We start from the raw sequence: 24,277 nt of genomic DNA, 5'->3' as shown, positions 1-24,277 counted from the left end.
CATATGTAAGTAAAACCAATTGGTATTTATCTTTCTCTTACTTATTTCACTTAGCATAATATTCTCTTAGCATAATCCATCTTATGGCAAATTAAAAAAATTCCATTCTTTTTTATGGCTTAGTAATATTCATACATATATACACACATGCACAAACATCTATCTTTATCCATTCATCTGCTGATGAGTACTTCAGATGTTTCCATGTCTTGGCTACTGTAAATAATGCTGCTATGAACATTGGGTGCATGTATCTTTTTTAATTACTGTTTGTGATATCTTCAGATACACACCCAGGAGTGGAATTGCTGGATTATATGGTAGATCTATTTCTAGTTCTTTGAGAAACCTGCATACTGTTTTCCATAGTGGCTGCACCAATTTACATTCCCACCAACAGTGCATAAGGGTTCCCTTTTCTCCACATCCTTGCCAACATACTCTTGTCTTTTGAATGATAGTCATTCTGACAGGTGTGAGGTTTTGTGGTTCTGACTTGCACTTCTCGGACTGATTAGTGATGTTGAACATCTTTTCATGTGTCTTTTGGCCATCTGTATGTCTTTTTTGGAAAAATGGCTATTCAGGTCTCTGCCTGTATTTTAATAGGGTTGTTTATGTTGAGTTGTATGAGTTCTTTGTATATTTTGATAGTATAAACTCCTTATTGGATATACATTTGGAAACATCTTCCCTGTTCAATAGCCAAGACATGGAAACAACCTAAATGTCCATCGACAGATGAATGGGTATAGACACTGTGGTATATTTCTACAATGGAATACTATGCAGCCATAGAAAAGAATGTAATAATGCCATTTGCAGAAATATGGATGGGTCTGGAGATAGTCATACTAAGTGAAGTAAACCAGAAAGAGAAAGAAAAATGCCATATGATATCACTTATATGTGGAATCTTAAAAAAAAAAGGAAACAAGTGAACTTATTTACAAAACAGAGACAGAACTAACAGACAAAGAAAACAAACTTATGGTTACCAGGGGGGAAAGGAGGTGGGTAGGGATAAATTGGAGTTTGGGATTTGCAGATACTAACTACTATGTATAAAATAGATAAACAACAAGGTCCTTCTTACTGTATAGCACAGGGAAACACATTCAATACCTTATACTATAATGAAAAAAATATGAAAAGGAATATATATATATATGTATAGCTGAGTCACTATGCTGTACATGAGAAATAAATGCAACATTGTAAATCAACTATACTTCAACAAAAAAATTTAAAAAATAAACTGCCCTCCAGAAAGGTTATTATAACAATAAAAATCTAATCAATCATAGTAGTCCAGAGGTCTTCACTCTTGCCAACACCATTAAGGTGAACTTTCTAACCACTGCCAAAATGTTTCTATTTGCATGTTAGAGATATTAACAATTAACACACTCTAAACATTTTTCAGTTAGTCACCTCTTCAAATCTTACTTACAGTGATTTTCATCATATATAAGCTTTTATCATACTATAAAAGAACAATTTTTTAGCAATTTCTGATTTTCATGACACACATGGAAAGATTCTGTCACTCCAAACTTTTAAAATCCGTATTTTCTGCTAGTACCATTATTCTTAATATTTTGGTGACAAGGACTCTGTTTCAGAATCTGATGAAACTACAACGAACCAAAAAAATGCCCTTAAATGCAAACATTTTGCAGACAATTTCACACAGTTCAACACTTCATTAACCAGATGTACAATCTTGTGCAAGTCATATTTTTTGTATTTGTTTTTCCACAAATTAACATAGAATAATAAAATATTTACCATCGGACTATCTGTACAGGCACAATGCAGCATACCCACTACATCTACAGGTTAAGAAGACTCGCTTCCAATATCTTCCTTTTTGAGGACTCTACCCCCCACTGCCCTGCTCCTCTTCCCATGCATACTCCATGAAAAACACGTGTGAGTAAAGCTGTAAAGAGTTCTCTTTAGTTTTCGCCAGATGGCATCTCTGGCCAAACCCACATATGTAATCAGGTTTGAAGAACTAGGAAAAAGAAGCAAAAAAAAATCTCTCTAGAATCTACCTTTGAGGCTCATCTCAGAAAGCCTCTGTAGTTTATTCTGAAATTTTTAAATTTTTATTAAAATTCTTATTTATTACCACTTACCTTTTGGCCACTCTCAATTTCTGTAATTCCTGAGTCTTTAATTTTTACCACTCTGTAGGACAAAGTTTAAAATCCTCTAATGGGTTAGAGGAAATTGAAAAACAAAACAAAACAAAACTTAAAACTTATGAAGAACATAAACTATCCCAGGGCTGAGAGAAGGTAATAGAAGGGGAACCAATAACTACTCCAGAGGGAGGGAAGGTATTAAAACACACATTGCTTCGCAGGTGGCAAGGAAGGAGAAAATATATAAGGTTTCCTCATTATCAAAAGTAAGCTACTCATACAATAGCTAAGCAGTGTGACACAATAAAATTCACAAGATAAAAGTACTTTAACAATGAGAGTTTTCACAGCATTCTCACGAAATTCAGAGGAATGAACCCAGGGCACAGGCCAAGGAATGAATCTGGGGCACAAGCCAAGCTCTGCTACACAGGAGCTACTGACTGGCCCTGGGCAAGTCACTGCCCTTCTCTGGGTTGATAATCCTCTGCTTAAACATCACACCCTCACAAAAGCCTCCTCGGACCCTAAGGCAGTTCCGCATGGTGGGCTTCTGCAGTTCTCAGCACTTAGGCTTTCAGACTTAACTACCTGCTCACTGTCTAGCCTCTCCGTTGGATGGAACTCCACGTCTATACCCACCTCAGAGCCTCTGCTCCTTACACAGTGCCTGGCGCAAAATCAAGGGAAGGAGGGAGGGATGAATGAAGAAACAACTGAGCCAATAAAATGATCAAAGAATGAGGTGGACCAGATGACCTCTAACGTGTGCTTAGATGTTAATGTATTAAAGGCATTTCTTCCTGTTGTATTCTATAAATGCATGGATTTAATTAGGTTAAAACACTTATGGATCACCTAATTTGAATAAAGTCTTATGCTTGGTCTATGGGGAGAAAAAGAGTAGCCAAGGATATGTGAGAATTAGGTCCTGTCCCTGCCCTTCAAAGAAATGGGTCTGGCTAGCAAGAAAAAATTACACTAAACAAGTAGGACAAAGGAACAGAACAATTTTAATGAAAACAAAAGTAACAATAAGTGATATGAGTAAGAGGAGCTGGGGCAACTCTCAATTATGAAAGGACACTACACAGAGGTGAACAGACTCCTCTGTCACCACACAGCCAATTTAAGCGCGACCTGATGGAAAAGAACTCGGGCGCCATCCAACTCCTGGTAGTTAAGGAAGCTCCTTAAGTCAAAAGTGGGACTCAACGTTCCTGATATTGCAGGTTCTTTGTAGGATCACACGAGAGGAAAAGGTAAGATTCAGCTCAACAGATAAAGTCACATATGGCCAAATCAATCCTACTACAGACAGCTTTAGAGACATGCAGAATTTGGATCAACCTGGAAAAATAAATGCTACTCCAGGGAGAACCAAGCAAGCGGTCACTGGGCAAAAATATAAGAATGGTAAGTAGATGAAGGTAAGGGAATAAGTAAGAAAGGCTACAAAGAGAAACTATCAGTGCAATGAAACCCTCATATTCTGAGCCCCTGCCACGTGTCCCCTCCACTGCAGACAATACAAAGGATGAAGGAGAAGCTCGTGGCAGAGTCCACGCGCGGAGAGATCTAATTGTCTAACCGTGGAGACAAGTATGTAATTGAGGGAAAAATATTTCAATAAGTAACAAAGTTTTCCAGTCTCAAAATGTGGCCTCTGACTGTAACACCCAAAGAAGCAAAACTCGGTCAGCAGGGAGGTCTGGAGCCGAGCTAGGGAACGGGGCTTTGGCTTCCGCAACCCTTGGTCTCGTCTTGTTAGGCTCTCTCCCTCAGAAGCCTTCTTCTCCCATCTCTTTCACACTGGGGAAGAGGGCTGGTAGGTACAAGAGAGTAGCCACAGCATTCAGTGCCCCGCCCAACTGTGAAACAGAGGACAGGAAGGCAACCGCAGACAGACAGGCGGCGGCAGAGAGCATACATCTGCCCGCAGCGGCGATGCCGAGGTCCCCGGGGGAGACTGGGGAAGAGGAGGATGCAGCTTCTCCTTCCTTCCTCAGGAACAAATGCTCAAAGGGGCTGTCTGTCCCTCCTAGGCAGGGTCCTATCCCATTTGCTCTTCTTAAATTCTGAGGGAATGGGGGAGAGCTTCCAAGAGCAGGAGGAAAGTTCTCAATAGTCCACAGAGCAGGAAGCTAAAAGATTTACTTAAAAGTGAAGATGGAGTGGGACACTCAACCTAACACAAGTCAGCAAGGCGGTCACGTGTCTGAGCTACTTTACACCTCTCCTTCCATTTGCTGTCCTCATCTTGGTGCCCATAATTAAAAAAAAAAAAAACTCAAGATCAATAGTTTCAAAAAAAAATCTAACTTGATCAGAGGCTGTATATTTCTTGCTTCCCAAAACTATGAATAATTCCGTGAGGAAGGGCACATGGGTGAGCCCCTGGTGTCTCCCCTTCAGAAGGATTAACAAGCAGTTTCATGTCAACCCAGTCTCACAGTTTATTGTAACCACCCTCCCTTTCTTCCACCCTAAAATGCACACACACAGGCACTGCCTCCATCAGTGCTCGTGGAAACAGTTGGGAGGATCCTGTTGCCTGTGTACAAAAATCTCTTCATTCAAAGAAGTTACACTAGATAATCTTTGCCAAAAGAAAAGAAAAGAAAAACAAAAGAAGACTCTTCTCCAATAGAGGGATCTGGAAAGAACAATTCAGTCATCCATTGGTATCTGCAGGGAATTGGCCCCAGCCCCCTCCCCACAGCAGGCACCAAAGTCCACAGATGCTCCAGGCCCTTATATAAAACAGTGTAGTGTTTGTATATAATCAACACACATCCTCCCACATACTTTAAATCATCTCTATGTTACCTACAATACCTAATACAACATAAATGCTATGCAAATAGTTATAAATACATTGTAAATGCTATGTAAATAGTTGCCAATGTGCAGCAAATTCAAGCTCTGCTTTTTGGAACTATCTGGAATTTTTTTTCTCGAATATTTTTGATCTGCAGTTGGTTGAATCCAAGGATGTAGAACCCACAGATATGAAGGGCTGACTCTATATGGCAATGGAATCTTTCATACCACAAACATTCTCATGGCTTTTTATATATATTTCCCTCAAAAGCATAAGGTAAAAAGGGACAAAACCACAAAGTTAAGATAACTGGTGAGAGTTCAGTGAGCAATAAACATTTATCACCAAAGAACGCAGAAAAACCCAAGCAATTTTACTTATGCCTGTCATCAATCAACTTAAGCAAAAAAAAAAAAGACAAAATTAATGCACTGAGACCACTATTACACAAAATTGCATCCCATGCTAATAACTTTAAAAAAACAATAGATCAATGTAGAAAAGCAATACAAGCATTTAAGTTATTCTTACCTTGAGTAGAAAGAAAAAATTTTAAGTCTTATTTTGTGCACGAGACAGTAAGGAAAATGGAGAAAAGAGAGGAAGAAAGAGTGAGAAGGGCCAGAAGGGGTTAGGTTTTAAGAAACTACAATTTATAAACCTCACATATGGCGTAAGTCATTTGAGCAAGAGCAAAACCATAACCTAAATAGAATGAACAAAAGAAACACTGATACGCTTTCAGCTCCGCAGTCAGGGAGGGCAGAGCTGCCAGGAGAGCGTCACCGCTGTTTGAGAACACCGGCAGGTCTATTCATGCTAAACGTGCCATAATTGAGAATCAATATGGGGCAGAGCTTGCTTCAATGAATGCCAAGATTTTGTTCAAGCAATCCTGTTCATGTCATGTTGCATTTTATTAAATGATGTTTGGAATAAAAAGCCTATTGGCTGGGCCTTGGAAAACTTTGTTTTAAAGAGACATACCTTAAAACGGCAGCTATAACCATAACACTTGATCTTCATGATAAATCTCACTATACATGAAAGGAAACAAACGCGAAGATAATGAGTCAGTGCTCGGGGCTGTATAAAGTGGCCTTGAAACTGCCTTCACTTTCTCATGTGGGCAGATACACCAGGACACTATGAAGGTCCAGGAACATACTTCTCACAATCACAGGAGGATGGAGGAGAGTGTCTCTTCAGATGCTGACTTATAGGGTCAGGGGACTGGGGTCTTATCTAAGAAAGATGTGGTTACAGAAGGTGTGGCAGTGGCAGGTAGAGGACGGCTAATCAAGAAATGTGATGCAGACCAGCTGGGCAATCCTGATATTCCATTAACTTCATGAGCAAGCACATATGATGAACCTGCGTGTGGAGCTCTGTGCTAGACAGGCAGAAGCGAGGAGATGCACAGGAGAGCACCCCAGGTACCCAGCTCACAAGCATCCTATGGGGGGGATGTATTATGAATCCTATCCTACAAATTAAAAAAACTGAGAGAAATTAAATACTTTGCCCAAAGCCACCTTTCTAAAATCTGATAGAGACCAGATGGAAATGCAGATCTGGCTAACGAGGTCAAAGGCCTATTGTTGCTACTGAACCAAATGGTCACTGAAAGGAAAGGGCATTCTGTGCAGAAAGTAGACTATGGGACCAAGGACCAGTCTGAGTAAGGAGCTCTCTGTGCACAGAAAGAGTAGAAAGGAAGTCAGAAGGTGAATCAGACTGTGGGCAGCCCAGTTAAGAAGCACCTTGTCCTGCAGACTGCTGGGAACCACAGAACTTTGGAAATCAAGAAAGATGTAAGAAAAGGGGCAAAGAGACCAAAGGATCTAAACCAGGTAACAGGGTTAATGGGAGGAGGAAAAAGATGGAAAGGTATTTAGAGAAACACCAGAAGGAACAAGAAGTTAAAGTCAAGTACCATACTAACTTGGGATTTTTGGTCTCTCAAAATAAAAACCATCATTTTCTAAGTTGGGGGTCTCTAATAATGTTCTACTGTTTAATGTTTGGCAAATATTTTGCTAATGCCAATAATTCAAAATTTCACAAGTGATCTAGTAAGTGTTCTTTCCAACAGAAAGGGGACGGCTTTTGACAGCTAAGGGAAGCACGTACCTTCTACCTTCTTCCTGGTCCAGGAAGCCCTCTTTAAGGGGGACGTGCTGATAAGGAACAGGTCACATTTGAGGATACTTCAGCTACAACTTTGCTTCTTAGAAAGGAGAAGGCCAAGACTCAATGATGGGCTCAGGAGGGAAAGGGCTGAGAAGGCTCTATCACCCCTTCCTGTGGCTCACAGGAAGGACGGGGCAGTTCACCAAAGCTAGAGGTTTTAGTCCATCCCCAACAAGAATCTGCCCTCCAAATCCTTGCCCCCTGTGCACACTTATCCCCCAACAACCTCACAGGGACAGCAGCAGGACAAAATCCCAGGATTCAGGATCTGGGGCTCTCGGCCACCTTGCAAGATCTCTTTACTCCCTGGAGAGAGCAGATGTCTTCACTGTTGCTACAGAATCTTCATGCAGGGGCTGCAAATTAATTCCTGACTCTATGAGAACATGATTTTGTTTTATTTTTGTAAGAGAGAAATTATATATGCACAAATTTGAGTTACTTTATCTTTAGTTTATACTGTAAGATTAGCACTTTTTAAAATTAAAATTGAAGATTTTAATCTGGCAATATGTGGTTATCTATATACAAATCTTCCTGTTCGGAAGAAACACGAATATATATGTTAAAACTAATTAAATACAATTCTATTTTTCCCTTTTCATCAGAAAATGCAATAGAGGGGATGGGGATCTTCACAGAGCAAGAATAGAAACTGAAGCAGAGGATTCATTTCTGCTCTTTTTATCTTGGTAGTCAGCAGCTGGTGGGGCGGGGGGGGAGCGCTGATCCCGACCACTATTTCATAACAGACAACATTCTTTCCTCAACCAGCTGTTGCAGAAGCCCTGCTGAACTCCTCTTCTGCCTCTTTCAACAGAAGCTGCATCTCTCTAAGGAAACACTGACTCCCTGTCTGTGGTACCGCCGGGCTCCAGCTACTTGAGAAGAGTGAGAGCCTTAAATGAACTCAGTGAACCAACGGGCTGCTTGTGATGCCACAGAGCACACCCCTCACAGCTGTGCAGGTCCATGGAGCCGAGACCCCTGGTCTTACTCTGTCACGGAATCATGAATAAGGACAGAGCCTTCTGCAACATGAGAATGCACTCCCTTGTAAAGTCATACTCTGTCGCTGGTTCAGATAAAAGCTAACTGCCTAAGATTAGGGGTTAATGAACAAAACACACTGTAACACCAAACATTTTAAAGTTTACTTTGTAAGGCAGTAATTCTCAAAATGACAACATTTATATGGAGTTTATTTTTGGAATAATAAGCCAAGTTATTTTCCTTTGTCAGAACTGGAATCTTACAAACCCAGCTGTTGAACAACACTTGTCAGAGATGTCAAAACGTCTTTCAACATTTAGACAGCCACCTAGCCATTATTCCTGTGGGATACATGGGTGGTTGAGAGAATCACATTTGACAGGTGCAAAAAATAAGCTATTCATATGGAAAATGGAACTCCTCATTTCCCAGTCATCTAGCCCAGCAACTTCCCTACCATTCTACACTGGGATGCAGCCAGTCTCCTCAAAAGACTGGTTTCAGGCTTTTTCACAATTGCTACTGAATGTACTTTTGCAAGTAATCTTCCAATTCTTTATTACTTACATAACCCACAAAAACTGTTTATATTGATTCCAGGAGTTAAGAATTCATGGTCTTTATACTACAGAGGTTTCACATTCTATCAGTCTACCCCACCATTGCTCCCTTCCAGAGAAACCACAATCCTTACTGAGGCAAGAAGACCTGGGCCACAGCTGTATGGCCCAAGAGAGGACATCAGTACCCCGAAGACTGCCTGGTGAAGACCTTTGGCCAAAGGGATGCTAGTTACTACAGAATTATCATAGTCCCTTCCTTCTTGGCCCACACAGATCAGTTAGGTTGTGGGGTCAGGAAGACATGAGGAGAGAAGCCAGAATGGAAATTATGAGCCACGTTGATGGTCGAGAAGTAGAATATGGACTGATCAAGCACTGTCAGTGCAGATACATCCTGAAGTTGCAACAGATCAGAGACAGTCTTCCTGGTCCTGAGTTAGGTCCCGTCTCCATGAGATCTGGCCAGACTATAGCTCTTTCTCATCCTGAAAGGCCCCTGGGATTCCCCCCAACTTGCCATATGTCTGAAATTGTTTTATTTTCTCATGCATCCTAATTTAAGCCTTCCATTTCTTAAGGTAACTTGAATGAGTTTTTGTTCTTGTGATCAAAGACGCTTATAAGGGCCCCACAACAAGATGTCTGAGAGTGTTCCTTTTTCTCTTTACTAACTATAAAACAATCTCAGATCTCCCATCTGACGGCCTACACATAACCTCACAAATTTGGGGGCTACTTTGCCAATATTTGCAATCACAGGGAAAGAAAAGAAATGGCTAGCAAAGCCTATCTCCCTTGGATTGTCTTTAAATTGCCTTTGCTGCATTTTTTTCTCCTGGTCAATCGCTGCCATGTGTAGATCACCTTTTACTTTCAGTAGATGTAGAAGGTTCAGCCACAATAAGTCAAGAATAAAAACCTAGCATTCTATGGCAGCCTTAGGAGTCTCCCCACCCACTGTGGCACTGACAGATCCCTCTCTGTGACTTCTAGGTTGATTTCAAGGTTCAGGCATCAAGTTTTCCACTGGCAAAACTTGATTCTTCTGGTCCCTATAGAATAAGATTAGCTCTTAAAGCGGTTCCAGCACTGGGGAAGGATCAGGTCATATCAGAAATTTATGAGCCAGCCCCTCAGAGCACCTGCACCTCCCCTAACTCTAACTACTCCTCTCTCCTAAAAAAAAAGACCCTACCCATCTCTCTAGCAGCAGGTGATTCTCAATCACAGGCATATCTGGAAATGTGGCAGGACATGTTGGTTGGCTTAATGACTTGGTTAAAGTCATATGGGCATTTAGTGACCAGGGATGCTAACCATCCTATAATGAACAGGAAAGTTCCGCACGATGAGGAATCGTTCTATCAGAATGCTAACAGCACCTCCCTTGAGAAATACTGAGCCCCCTCCAACATTCAGGGCAGACCAAAGCAGGAAAGGAAGGCAAAGTGAAGAGAGGAGGGCAGTAAGAGGACCAGCAGTGCTCCATCAGAAGTGACACAGTTGAATAAAGGCTGCCTCAGCCCTGTCCACCTCCTTCCCCCGCCTCCAGCAACACTTCTCACAGCACCAAGCCCCTAGTTCTCATTCCCTACCACGTAAAAGTATCTTGGGTTCAGATTTTAAATTACGTCTTTTAAAAATGTATGTCTTTATTTTCGTATCTTTTCATTTGTTCCAATTATGATAGTTTCTGAGCAACTAATGTTGGTACTAGTAATAGATAATATCAACTGATAATTCTTCCATGCTGCTAGAGGGCTTAATTACTAAATTTGTGCTATAATACGTCTGTCAGAAAATTTACTTCAGGGACTAATTCTTTAGGGGATAACTCCTCAGAGCTTAAGCCTGTGAATTAATACCCTCTTATGAAACACTTTCTCGAGTCACGCTGGGGCTTGGAAGACGGGGAGGTGAAAACTCTCTTGCCACCCCTCCCAGGCTCTTTCTTAAGCTCTAGGCAGTATCAGCAGAGACAACCTGCACAAAAAAGCCTCACCACCGAGGGTCAGGCTGTGGAGAGACCAAATGCAAAGAGACAGCTCAGCAGCCTCGGATTAAAGCGCAAATATTTTAGAGGCAGTGCACCCGGTTATGTCAAAGAGACGGGCCCAGGGCACATCTGTAACAGACAGGTGGCTACAGCTAGGTAAAAAGTTCAGCAAGACCCACTCACAGACTGAAAAGCACCCCAGGATGAAGAAGTCCAAAATGCAACCCTGTTTTAAATGAGGTGATGCCTTGCTGTAACAAGCGCATGCTGTCATTACCAGTGTGGGTTTCTGACAAAGAGGTTCCTTACAGACTGAAGCAGTGCTGTCCAACAGAGCTTCCTTTGGTGGTGCATCAATATGGTAGCATTTGTTGCAAATTTTTTAAATGCATAATAATTACAGGGACCAGAAACACAGCAAGGCCAGACTCAAATCTGCCAGGACAGTTTACATCCAGTCCCTGCACTGGCCCTGCCTTAGAGTCAAACTGAGGCTTTCTAGTAAAATGATGTGATTGCTTCAGGTCTAGGGCAGGGCGATGGCCTCCTTCACCATTCCAGCACAGTTCTAGAAGGCTATCAGAAGAACGCATGCCATACCAAAACATTTTATGTATCATTCAAAGCACGTGTGTTACAATAACCCCCTTTCCGTACTCCCAACGAAGAGGAAAAACAGAAATGCAAAAGTTCTAAAATAAAAACAGATTCCTCCAAACATTCTCTGGTCTTTACTGTGTTTACAACCTGCGAACTCTGTTCTAGGATCAGCAGTCTTCCGGAAGGATATTTCTCTTTGGGGGAGTTACTGTTTTATGTCGTTTGGTCTGATTACACATGAGTCACCTTAAGAGATCAAACTCTCCCACCAACCTCGTCAAAAGCAATTGGCTTGACTGCTCTTCTGAACAGCCTTCTTTCTGCCTCCTCCACTCTACCCCTTTCTTAACTTTCCAAAAGCAAGCCTTTATCCAGAGTATGTTGTTGCAAGGAACTAGAACATGAAGCCTTCAAATAAACTGAGAACCCAGTCCTGCACACCATTCCCCACAGCACCGACTCTCCACCCTTCAGACTCCCGCTGCTCCGCAGCCCCCGCCTTCACAAGGATTAAGGGTGGTCCTGCAAATCTGAGGAGACAGGTATTATTCCTTAGCATTTCTAGAGCTCCCAAGTAGTCACACACTGCATACACATCCCTTCCTTAGGCTGTTATTAACACTGTGTCTATTTTACAGGTAGGGAAACTGTAGCAAAATGAGGCTCAGTGATTAAAATACATTCCCGGAACAACAAAGAGCAGGAGAAAATCACGGAATGCCTCCAGCAGCCGGTTCTCAGGCAGGGCTGGCGTCCCTCCCCCGCCCCCCAGGGAGGGTTGGCAGTGTCCAGAGACATTTCTGACTGTCATGACTGAAGGGGGAGGCGCTACCAGCATCTAATGGGTAGAGGCCAAGGATGCTGCTAAACACGCTACAGTGCACGGGCAGCGCCCACAACAAGGACACGATGGCAGTGCTGAGGATGCGACCCTTGATCCTCTGGCACCTCCAGCAAGACTCCCTTTGACCCCTAATCAATAGCTAAAGAATGGCTCCCTCTATAATTTGATCCTTGTATGGTGTTTACCCAGGAACATGCCAGTCGAGTGCTATTCCTGGCAGGCTATACTTGTTACTTTTAAACTGGAAGACGTATGGGAGCCACCGAGGGAAGGGAGAAAGCTAGCGAAGTCCAGCTCCTTTCCTTTAACGAGAAAGCCTGGTGAGGACCAGGTCTTTTCCTTAGCGACCCCCAAGCCCTGAGCGGGGTTCTGTGTCTGCCTGCTCACCTGGGCCCTTTAGCTGTTGACGTGCTCTGCAGCTGCCTTTCTCTGCCTTGCTCATCACTAAGCACGTGGATCACGCCAGAGCAGTGATGATGGACGCTCATGGGAATCCCCTTAGTTCTCCAGCCCCTAATGGTCTATTTTGTTCAGTAAATTGTACTCATTACTGAGCCATGTGAGGCACCGGAGGACATCGGCATTTCTGGGTGCCCTCTGTCTGAGCCTGGGTAATGGACATTGTCTGACAAGGCTCCACAGTACTGAACTCCACCTGGTTTTCCAGCTGAGTCCTTTTTTTTAAACCTCCTGGTCCCCTCTCTCCTAACCATCCTGAGTTATGCTTAGATCTGTATTAATTATAATTTTTCTCTTCAAGGAGGCTGGTTTTAGCTTAAGCTCTATAAGTGGAGAGCTCAGACAAGATGGGACGCCTTTTGCACCCCTCCTCCCAGACCTCTGCCTGACCTCTGAGAAGGGCACACCCAACAGTGGATTTCTCCCTCTGGTCTCAAAACTCTTCAGTACAAATGAAAATCCAAAGCCAGCTTTGGTTATAACACTCCCATCCACTGCACTAGGGACTGCAAATAGATGAGGAGGGGACGGACATGTGACTTCCAGTGAGACTGGATAAAATGAGATGAAGCGGGCAGAACCAGGTGCTTTGATAGTGCTATTATCCACCAAGCTGGGAGTCAGCAGCTCTCTGGTAAGCTGTCCCCCCCACCCCGAAAAAAGTGATTAATGCAGGAAAAGTTAAGCAAAGTGACCCACTGGGGGGAGGCGGGGAAGGACGAGAGAGGAGAGAGCAGATATGGTGACAAGAAAAGGGCAGTTGAGCCTAGCTCCCTGCTCAACAGTGTATCTCAGGAAGGCCCCCACCCTCCACGTAAATCGCGCTCCATACAAAGTCATGAAAAATTCTTGTGTTGCAATATTTCCACACACAGATTCCATCCTACCGCCCTGATCATGATTTTAACTTTGTAAGTGGTGATCTGAATGGTGTCTATGAACTGAATCACTAAAGGCTTCTGGAACCTTTCACAGTCAGGGCACCGCATTGTGCTGACTCCAAGGGGCTGTTGAGACAAGAGTAAAACCAGAATAATGCCAGAGAAATGCCTTTGACTTACCCTGGAGTAGAGGGTGTGAGAGCCTTTCAAACGCACTTACATCCTCACCACCCATCAGCTCTGCTGCCTTTCACCACTCACTCACTCCTGCATGTTGGACCACAACTGATCGATCGCCAACTACCAAAGACGAAAAATGAATGAATGTATTAGGCCAAAAGATCCACAACTTCAAGTCCCAAGCCACAGCTCCAGAGAATTTCTTAGAGTAGGCTAAGTGCTTACTACATAGGCCCAAACACATACAATGGCTCAAGCTCAACAAAAGATTATTTCTGGTTCCTGTATACGTAGCAGACAAGTAAACAGTCAATAGAGTGTCCCTCCCTGATCCCTGACCCAGGCTGACAACGGTCCTGCCGGCCTTAAACATGCCTTCCAAGCTCACCCTAGGGGCCCTCTCCGTTCCAGCCTGCGAAGAGTATAAAGCAGCATGGAGGGCCTCCCATGGGAGCTCTCTTTTTGGGTTTTCCCCTAGAAGAGGACCACAACACCTTTCTACCTCCACTCACATTCTTTTGGCTAGAACTCAGCTACACAGCCACACCTAAGCCCATGGGTTGCTGGGCAGCTAAGAATCAGTCTCTGTCACACAAGCCTAACACCAGCCCAACCAAGAAGTCAACGTCAGGGTTAGAGTACGGAGTTCTCGGTGAGACACGAGCACAGAAAACTGTTACTTAACAACTCTGAGATCTACTTTCCCAGTTTCCTCATCTGTTAAATACACTGCTTCCCTTATCGACCTGTGTGGGTCAACTTGAGGCTCAAAGCAGCACTTCTCAGACTTCTGTGTGCACGACAGCACATGGTCATCGTGAGACAATGCAGAGTCCCACTCAGCAGCTCCTGGCTGAGACCTGAGGCTGCAGGACTAGCGAGCTCCCAGGTGATACTGATGCTGCTTTTCTCTGAGCACACTTCAAGCAGAAAAGAGATGAACAATTTGAGAATATTTTTGCATACCACAAAGTGATTTGCAGATATAAATAATTATTATCCTGGATTGACTTTGATCATAAATGAACTCCCAACTAGCCAGCACTGTCAGGATATGTTTAGTGTAGGTAACAGAATTTTATATAGCCGCAGGATTTTGGAATTAGAAAGAATTTAAGTGGTCACTGCTCTCTCCTCTTATTTTCCAGACAAGGAAACAAACTCAGAGAAGTCAATGATGCTCCCAAAATCTCACAATAACTCAGTGTGCTGGGATAGGAAGTAGAAATTTGACTTTTCTTCCTATTATTACATAAATTCAGTTGTTAACTTTCTCAAGAAGAGAGGGTAATTTTTATTCTTCTGCTAAAGCAAGAATAAATATTACTCTGGCCCAAATCTAAAAAGGTACCAGAAGACGGCATACACCAACATGGGTCACCATGGTACCAGATGTAAGTAAAGGGTCACAGGACAGACATCAAGAGATTTTCAAACAGATGTTCTTCAAAATGTAGTGATCTCCACCAAAGTTATGTCTCACATGTCCAAAATGTGACTTGAGCACAAATTAACTTCTGTGTATCTTATGGCAAAAACAACAGTTTTTATATTCAATATATATGCACCAAGTCACTCCTATTTGGGAACAATTAGAAAAAGAGAGAACTTGGGGTTGCAAATAAAAAAGGGAAAGAAAATAATTACCTGAGGAGGAGCAGTGATCTCTGTGATCACCCCTGGGGACAAATAAAGGAACCTCAAGATTTTTTATCCCTGACACTTAAATGATATTGCATCTCTGAGATCGTGGTGAGTCCTAGGAGCTAACAGAAGAAAGTGAAACGTAGGGCCTCAGCAGTGAAAGCCAAGAGTCCAAACTCCAAGTCCTAAGTCAGAAAGGCATTGACTTACCTGGAAATCAAATCAGACTAGGGAAGAAGGGAGCCTCTTAGTATGCAAGGCTCCAAGAAAGCAACATAAATTTCAAAGTGTTCTGGTGAAATTAGGAAGGAGTACTTATTGAGCAAAGAATGGTAAATGGAAATCAATACTTGCATATACATCATTAAGATGGATAAAATGCTATTATTAGCATCTTCATTTATTGAGCATGTTCAAGCATTTTAATTAAGGTAAAATGTTCTAAGAACTTCTATAGGTTTACTTCTATACTCCACCCCCAACTCTCTCCACCACAGTGTGTTTAACACCTCAAAAATTATCCCACCCAGGCAATTTCCCAGAATCTATTCTAGACGCTAGAATTTTTAACCTATTTTTGTGCCATGGACTGCCCCCTCCCCTACTTGGCAGTCTGTTGAAGTCTAAGTAGCTCCTTAGAATAATCTGTTAGGTGCACAGAGAAAATATATAAGATTAGAAAGGAAGCCAATATACGGAAATACTCCTCTATCCACATAGCCCTCAGAAGAGTCCATGGACCCAATTTAAGAACATCTGCTTGGGGAATGACTCTTGTAGGGTGCTAAAATATTTTTCTCATAGGAAAGGTTATGTAGAAAAGTTTTAAAAACCCAAGGATGCCCAGTAAAAAATCTTGCTCAGGAACAGTCAGTGAAGAAAAGAATGAGTTGCAAAGGGAAGCCTGACCTTGAATTTCTGCCCAAATTCAACACTATTCATGCTGTGGCTTTAAAATCCTATATTAAGGAATTACTCAGAATTTTCTTGGCTCCAGCCTTGTAGACACAGCATATTCTGCATACTGATGGCAGGTGAAGAAGCGCAGCATTGGAGAAGGCAAGATTGAGATGAGCCTGAGGCTGGGTCCGAGTTCTCTAACTCATTCTCTGCCACTAAGCAGCTGTGTTAGCTCCGTCAAGTCACTCAGCTCTGAGCTGAAACTTCCTGTCTACAAAACGAGAAGGTTGAATGAAACCATCTCGAGGGTTTCTTCCAACTCTGAATGATTACAGTTCTAAGACAATGCACAATCATTTCTATGAGAAGAAATTAGTGAGATTTCCTCTTGCCCTAGATTCACAGCATGAAAATACCTTCTAGATGAGAATTTTTCAGATCTGTCAAAAATCTCTTACGAAAATCAGCTGACCACAGAATTGTAGGCTTGGAAGGGATTTTTTAAGAGACAAACACCACATCTCACCAATCCCAGTGACCGGGTGAGAAAACTGAGGTTCAAAAAGGCAAAGAAATTTATCTGAGGACACATAATGAGACAATGTTAGTGGACTGTCGTGACCTCTGCCACCTAGCACCAGCAGGATTTTAGGATTCGACATTTGTAGGGAAAACTAGCTCGTCAGTTCACTTGAAGAAAGACAAAAATAAACCTCAAATAAGCTGAGTTGCAGGACGGGAACGGCAGGAGGAAGCAGGTGACTGGGGTAATGACTCCCAGCAGCAGTGCTCTCTGCCTCGGGCAGGGTCAAAGACTGTATACACTGCACCCTCACTGGCAAGTACACCACCTCCCTCAAACACCATGGCTACAAAATCCACCTCAAAGAACAGTCAGTTACAAAAAACAGAAAAACAGATATTTCAAAAGAGGGGAATGGCTGAACGAACTCTGGCTAGTAAGGTCAATAAAACCAAAGTTCAAGATTTGGATTCTTGTTACAATCTCAAAAGGACAGAATTAGCTGAGACAATCCTCAATCTTAAAACACTTGTTAGGAATTTTTAAGTTTTAGAAGGAACTGATTCAGAACAACTTGACTGACCTTGTGTGGACAGCCCTGAGATACAGTAACTACTTAATGAGCATTACTTTTCCTAATACCCTCACCACTATCTTCAAAGCATGTAATTACTGAATACCGGTCAGGTTTGAAAGTCACATGTATTTCCACAGTCCCATTCATGTTGGTAGACTAGTTTTATTAGCAAAGAGATAGAAACTATGAAGTTGTCGGTAATTTTGACTGAGTTGATTTCAGCCTCACATTCAATTAACCATCATGTATGCCAAGTGCTTTCAAAACCTGTGCTGTGATGCTTAATTGTCAGCTTTCCCTTGTCTTTTCCCACACACAACCAGCAAAGTAATCGCACTCATGCCTAACACACATTTCCCCTACCTTATATAAACATCTCGGCTTTAAAAGAAATTTTTTAAAGATTATCTTTGGGAATTGACACAGTCTTTCAAAATCTTCTAGACTAGAGGCTACACACCACTGGTTTGCCAGCCCTGTATTTCATCTCCTCCAGGAATTCCCAGAGACAGGAGTGCCATCTACTGGCAGGGAGGGCACAACTTGTTTTCTGGAAGCCTGTGGGTGACGTGCCAAGGACCTGAAAGAATGGCAGTCTAGATTGGTGTCTTTGTGAGCCTTTCTTTTCTAGAGCACATTACAAGCATAAATGATGCTAACCACCTAAGACACGGAACTTCACAGGGACCCCCTGATGGAGGGCAGGTTTTCGAGAAGCCACAGAAAGCCCAGCCAAGCTAGCCAATGGTGAGGTCACTCTGCCTGGAAATGCCTCCTCAAGGCTCCAAAGGCAGGCAGCTGAATTAAACACTTCGAGCTCTCCTTTCCCCCAGTGCTTCTGTATCAGATGATCTCACCCGTCCCCAACCTGTGGCAAATGTTATCCCGCTCCATCTTACAGCAAGCGACCGAGGGCAGGTGCTCAGAGCCCTCGCAACGTGAAGGCTCTTAGATTTACACAATGTGACATAGATCCTGCTCAAAGGACCCTACTGCTTAGGCATGCAGGTCGGACTCTAATCTCTCTCATTCACTCTCTGTCCTCCCTGTCCCTGACCCAGGGGACAGAAAAAGCAGAAAGGAAATGATTTTGTTGTTGCTTTGAAAGCCAACACTAGTGGGCTTTTATTGAATCAGAGAATAAAACCTTGTCCCATAGGTCACCAAGGTATGTTGCTTCCCTCAAAATGAACTAAGGCTGCCAATCTTCCCGTTTTCCCTAGTGTACACTAATAAGTGTTTCTCAACCTTTTCAAAACCCCTGCTGCCCTTCCACAGGCTCAACATAAACACTGCTTGCCCTTTGTGTAGTTTATATAACAAAAGTGACATTTTTCTCTCTTGACACAAAAGCATGTACCTTTTCAAACTATACCACCTACTCCAGCCTTAGAATTCCTTCCTCCACTGCATACCAGCTCAAAAACAAGCCACGGACAAATCGTAAAAGTCTTCCCACTAATTTGCTTTATGTCCCAATCAGGTGACATACTTCACTTTACGAGGGTCGTCTTTTATATTCCCAACAAGCTCTGCAGCACCTCCTCTGTCACTTTCATTCATCCCAGAAAACCACCAGAAGTTGATTCGCTGCAGCTGATAAGTGTTAATTCTGATTCCCCCTAACAAATCTAAGTGTTCCGTCTTCAATTGGCTTTAATTTACCAAGTAAATTGATTTCTTAGCAAGTGCAGGCTTTTCACAGGCAAGGGGTGTGTCTTGGATGTTTGCAAAAGTCCTAAAGAAACAAAACTTTGTGTGGGGAAGGTAAGCGTAATAAAAGGCCTTTGAAGCAGTGTCAGGATGTCTCTGAGGAATCAGTAAGAAAGATTCTCGTCCATCTCCTACCAGAATGAGTTCTAAATGGACGACAGTGAAACTCCAGAATACAGCAACATCCTCCTAATGACAGTTAGTTGAACCATTTCTTACAGAGGAGACTGCTGGGTATATTCAACAAATTAACCAGTGGAAAACTGAAGGGACTTTTTATATTTCATTATAAGACGTACAGTATGCCCTTGCTATTGCAGGTCTGGGGAAATGGAGAGGGAAAGAGAGGCAGGCGATGCCTTCCTTTTTAAAGTATGACTTAAAGGAGACATTCCCCGTCCCCGTTTCCTCGCCCCGCCCCCACGCTGCTTTTGGCATCCAAAGGATCTTCTTTAAACACGCACTTTTCAAAGAATTAAGATCTAAATGGGTGTAATTTAGACCTTATCTTCCCTCCTCCCTACAGCCTATTAACATGCTGAAAATATGTCATTACTTGCTTAGGCAGCCAGAAAAACCTAAGTTTACAGAGATAATCCCCTATCCCCCCTCCAAAAAAAAAGATTTTCTCGAAGGAGAATCTCAGTGTGATGGTCTGGTCTGCAGTTCACTGCAGGCATCTCCCTCCTCACAATTAGCAGTCATCAGTTTCGCTGCATCTGTAATTTCTCATTGTAGCTTCTCATTTAGACCTCTTATACCAGTACCCAACTGCTTTAAGGAAAACATTTCTTTTTTTATTCTCCTCCTCTGAACGAATCTCAGGATTTCTTCGGCAGGCTGAAAGCGTTCAATTTCGGTGCAACTCTGGGGTGAGAGCTGGCGTGCAGGTCCGGAGAAGCCTTCCAGCGGCGCACCTGGGCTCGGCCCACCGGTCCTGCCCCCACCCCCGCCCTCACAGCTGCGCTAAGAATTCGGCTTCGCTCGCCGCCGCCGGATTAGTTCGAGTCCCGCGGCTTGGCCAAAGTGACACTACATTTTTTCTCCCTTCGTTCTCACCTGTGACAGGTCCCACTGCATTAAAGCCATCTTCTCCCGGGCCCTAGCCCAGGTCTGGCGCCCGAGACGCCCCCGCCCCACCACCCTTCACCCTTTACCTGGGGAGGGGGCCCAATACCAGCATCCCTCCGGGCGGGGAACAAAGGCGGAGGCGAGGCTGCCAGGTGGGCAACTCCCCTCGGGTGGACCCGTCACCGCGGTGAGAAGGATGGTGAGGTGCATTAGAGGGTAGAAAAGGGAAACCGAGGCACCGAGGAGGATGGCTGAGCCAGGGTCTGCATCCTCCCTGAAGAGAGGCTCCCGGGGCTTACAGACGCCAGCCCTCCCCCAGCCCCGTTCCCCGCACCCGGCCGCAGAAGGGCAGGGGGGCCTTCCCGCCGCGGTGCTTACCTCGGGAGAAGCGCTCCGGCTCCCTCCGACGGCTCCGGAGAAAGCCCCGCCGCTCGCGCACGCGCACTCGCGTTCTCGCGCCTTCGCGCCCCCGCGCGCGCCCCTCCGACCGGGCTTCGGCCCGCCCCGGGCCTGTCCGTCAGCGTCCGCGAGAGCCAATCCAGTAGCACGGGAGGACGAGCGCCGGTCACGTGGCCGGGCCAGCCAATCACCAAATTGCCCTCGGCAGCGCCGGCTCCGATGTCCCTGGGGGTTCGGTTGCTACCGAGTAGAGCCGGTGCGAGACAGGCACAAAGGGCTGAGTTTCTGTTTGGGGGGCTGATTGATCAATTACTAGATCAAATGATAGCTCACATTCTTAATATGAAAAGGCATGACCTGAGCATCTTGTTAAAGAATGGATTCTGATCCACAGTCTGAGATGAGTACCTGTGATTCCGCCTTTCTAAAAAGCTCCAGGTGGTAATGATGATGCTCCTGGTCTGAGGGCCACGCTTTAAGTAGCAAGATTTCAAAGGCACCTGTCAGAAAGTGATGGTTTTAACCCCCATTCCATGTTAATCTGAAAGTTTCGCAGCCTTTTCTTTCCTCCAGTGATGAAAAGCATTCCAGTGACTGGCCAAACAGGAGGTGTGCTGGTGACGCTCAACAATTTGGGCACAGGCTGAGGGAAGGTATGGTTAATTTCAGCATCACCCACCCGTAGTCCATGGGGCAGCAACCTGTGCCAATTTGGTGGATGCTCCCCGTTGGGAACACTACGCCATCCTAAAGTACTGGGCATGTGTGTCACTGTGCTATATTCTTGGCTAGAGAAGCAACATAACTTGCTGCTTTCTGGAAATCTGCAGTCTATCACAAAACTACACAGGCAAACTCAGGAAGAAGCATATAGGAATAACACGCAGCGAGCTAATTGTCCCAGCATCTTTGACAATTCAGGCCAGAATTGTCCAAAACAAGCCAGAGAGGCTGTAAAATATCCTATCTTAGGCATCTTTAAAATTGTTCAGATATTCTTCTGTCAGTAATTCCATTGTCTGGAAGTCAGGAAGTCCAAAGCCTCTGTCATCTCTCCAACTTGACCTAAGTCTTAATTATTTTCAGACTGGCTGCATAGTTAAGCTCTTATTACCCGATACTGGACGAAAGTGATTCAAAGGTCTGAGTTCTAAATTCTCCAAAACCTCCTTCCCCTAGCTTCCAGACCAGGAGGTGGGATCCTGCTTCAAGCAGCTTTCTCTCACAATTCATCAAGGTGATCAAACCGTCACTTAGAGAAAACCTCACCCTTGTCGGTGTGTCTTGGGCCTCTGGCTTATCAGGCACAGAAGCGAAGCCCACTTAACAATCTCAGACATTGTTCACCAGTGTCTCTATCAGACATGACATAGCACAGAAGTTAAGAGTTGCAGGGAACATGTTGAATCTAGCACAACAGTTCTGGCTGCAGCAGCAGTAAAGAAATGTCTAACCAAGAAAAATATGTTGGATTCGAGAGTTACAGTTTGATGTAACCCTACCAAGTCTGGGTTACCTGTCCCTATTACATGGTTCCATAGCACTCTCCACTTCCCTTATCATTGTAGATGTTACAAGTGTATTGTTAGAAGACCTAAACAAGCAATTCTCCAATGAAGACATACAAATGGCCAATAGGCACATGAGAAAATGCTCAGCATCGCTAATTGTCAGAGAAATGCAGATCAAAACTACAATGAAGTATCACCTGACACCAGCCAGAATGGCCATCATTAAAAAGTCTACAAACAATAGATGCTGAAGAGGGTTTGGAGAAAAGGGAACCCTCCTACACTGCTGGTGGGAGTGTAGATTGGTGCAGCCACTATGAAAGACACTATGGAGGTTGCTTAAAAAACTGAAAATAGACTTGTGATCCAGCAATCCCACTTCGAGTATATATCCAGAGAAAAATAACACTCAAAAAGACACATGCACCCCAATGTTCATAGCAGCACTATTTACAATAGCTAAGACATGGAAACAACCCAAATGTCCATCAACAGATGACTAGATAAAGAAGATGTGGTGTGTGTGTGTGTGTGTGTGTGTGTGTGTGTGTGTGTATGTATGTATATTATATATAGGAATACTACTCAGCCATAAAAAAGAATAAAATAATGCCATTTGCAGCAACTTGAATGGACCTGGAGATTGTCATTCTAATGAAGTGGGCCAGAAAGAGAAAGAGAAAAGCCATACAATGTGATATCACTTATATGTGGAATCTTAAAAAAAAGGGGGGGGCACAAATGAACTACTTATTATTTATAACTTAGATGATTGATTTCTTGAATATGTATAAGCATATTTGACTGTCCTTTAGGATTAGATTACTGCATTCTGTTGATTGTTAGTTTGTGGTTGGCTTTATTCTTTGATAACTATGTTTAAAAAGCTAAAGCTCTAAGCTGTTCTTGGAAACAATGATCAGTACATATGTGTCAACTAAAAAAATTTGAGCAGTATATTGTATACATGTATTTACATGCAACATATCATATATGAGCAGTCAAGTTACAACAATTCTACCTAGTAAAACTGACAAATGAAAAAAATGTATTGTAAAGGCCTAGGTTTTTTCTTTATCTTTATCAACACTAAACTACAGCTTTCTTGCAGCTCATCATGTTTTGTTCATTACTGCATACCCAGCACCTGAGAAGGTGCATGAGATGTGTTTCCTGGTATTCAAAAAAAATATATGTTGACTGACTAAATAGGAAAAAAGTGAATAAACGAAGTAAATAAAAATTTTTTTAAAAAGAAAAATATGTTTGAAAGTCTCAGAGAAAGTTTATTTTCTGATCTTTAAACCAGTAGTTCTCAAGCTTGGGGGTATAGTAACACTTTTAGGAAATAGATTTTGGAGTCTTATACCGAGAGATTCTGCTTGGAGTGAAGAGTGGAGCCTGGACAACTCTTAAGTTTGAAAAGTTTCACACGTGATTGTATCCAGTCATGCTTGAGAACACCTGCGTAAACTGCTAGACCTAGGGACATTCTTTAACAAGGGAGAATTAACTTGGCAACACAAATCACTGATGACATCAAGACTCTTAAAACAGAGGCAAGGTTTCTACATAATTTATGAGAAAAAATTTTTTTAAAAGGCCAAAAATAATTCATAGGTAATAAATCCTCTGAAGACTATTCAGTGGAACAAATTGAAAAGCCAGGTTCACAACTAGATTTAATTCCAGTTGATTAAGCAAAAATTCAAAAAAAAACCTATTACCTTTTTTTTAACTACACCAAACTGATCAACTCTCCAGTGATATCTTGACTCATTTTATGCCCTTCTTAACTAAAAGCCAATTTCTTTTTTTCCACTGAGTACTTTAAATGTCTTTATTTATTTTTTATATATGCATGTATATTTTTATCGAAAAAATATGGAACACTTCACGAATTTGCCTGTCATCCTTGCGCAGGGGCCATGCTAATCTTCTCTATATCATTCTAATTTTAGTATATGTGCTGCTGAAGCAAGTACTAAAAGCCAATTTCTATTTGAACATTATTGAGAGTTATTCTTGGACCCTTTTCCCAAAGTGTGCAACAGCATCATCTAAACACAGATTCCCTGGTTGGGGGGGAGGGGGCGGGTATAGCTCAGTGGTAGCACACATGCCTAGCATGCAGGAGGTCCTGGGTCCAATCCCCAGTATCCCCATCAAAAAAATAAGTGAAAAAACACAGATTCCCAGGCCACCAATCAAATCCCCCTCTGGCATCTCTCCTGTAACAATTCTGAAGCCAGC

The 24,277-nt window shown here is 43.1% G+C and overlaps 1 protein-coding gene and 1 non-coding gene across 7 annotated transcripts in view; both read right to left on the bottom strand.

Moving 5' to 3' along the window:
• The window catches only part of TMEM108 (transmembrane protein 108), a 289,709-nt gene extending 269,078 nt beyond the window's left edge, over positions 1-20,631 (bottom strand). For 3 of the 6 annotated variants that reach the window (XM_072953338.1, XM_072953166.1, XM_072953224.1), the window contains exons 1-2: positions 20,493-20,629; positions 13,687-13,806 (exon numbers count right to left, since the gene is read on the bottom strand). The gene's annotated coding sequence lies outside the window, so the exon portion shown is untranslated. Of the gene's footprint in view, positions 1-5,508; positions 5,563-13,686; positions 13,807-20,492 lie in introns of those variants that run through there. The other 3 variants (XM_072953119.1, XM_072953274.1, XM_072953402.1) reach the window with 3 other exon arrangements.
• A 3,271-nt stretch (positions 20,632-23,902) lies between these two features.
• LOC116281531 (U6 spliceosomal RNA) lies at positions 23,903-24,009 on the bottom strand. The gene has a single exon (XR_004190999.1). It is a non-coding gene; the product is annotated as a U6 spliceosomal RNA (small nuclear RNA).
• Positions 24,010-24,277: the final 268 nt, after the last annotated feature.

The sequence above is a fragment of the Vicugna pacos genome, chromosome 1 (assembly GCF_048564905.1).
Source record: "Vicugna pacos chromosome 1, VicPac4, whole genome shotgun sequence".
Classification (NCBI taxonomy): Eukaryota; Metazoa; Chordata; class Mammalia; order Artiodactyla; family Camelidae; genus Vicugna; species Vicugna pacos.
The sequence above is the reverse complement of the archived record's forward strand: the minus strand, read 5'-3'. Positions and strand labels throughout refer to the sequence as shown.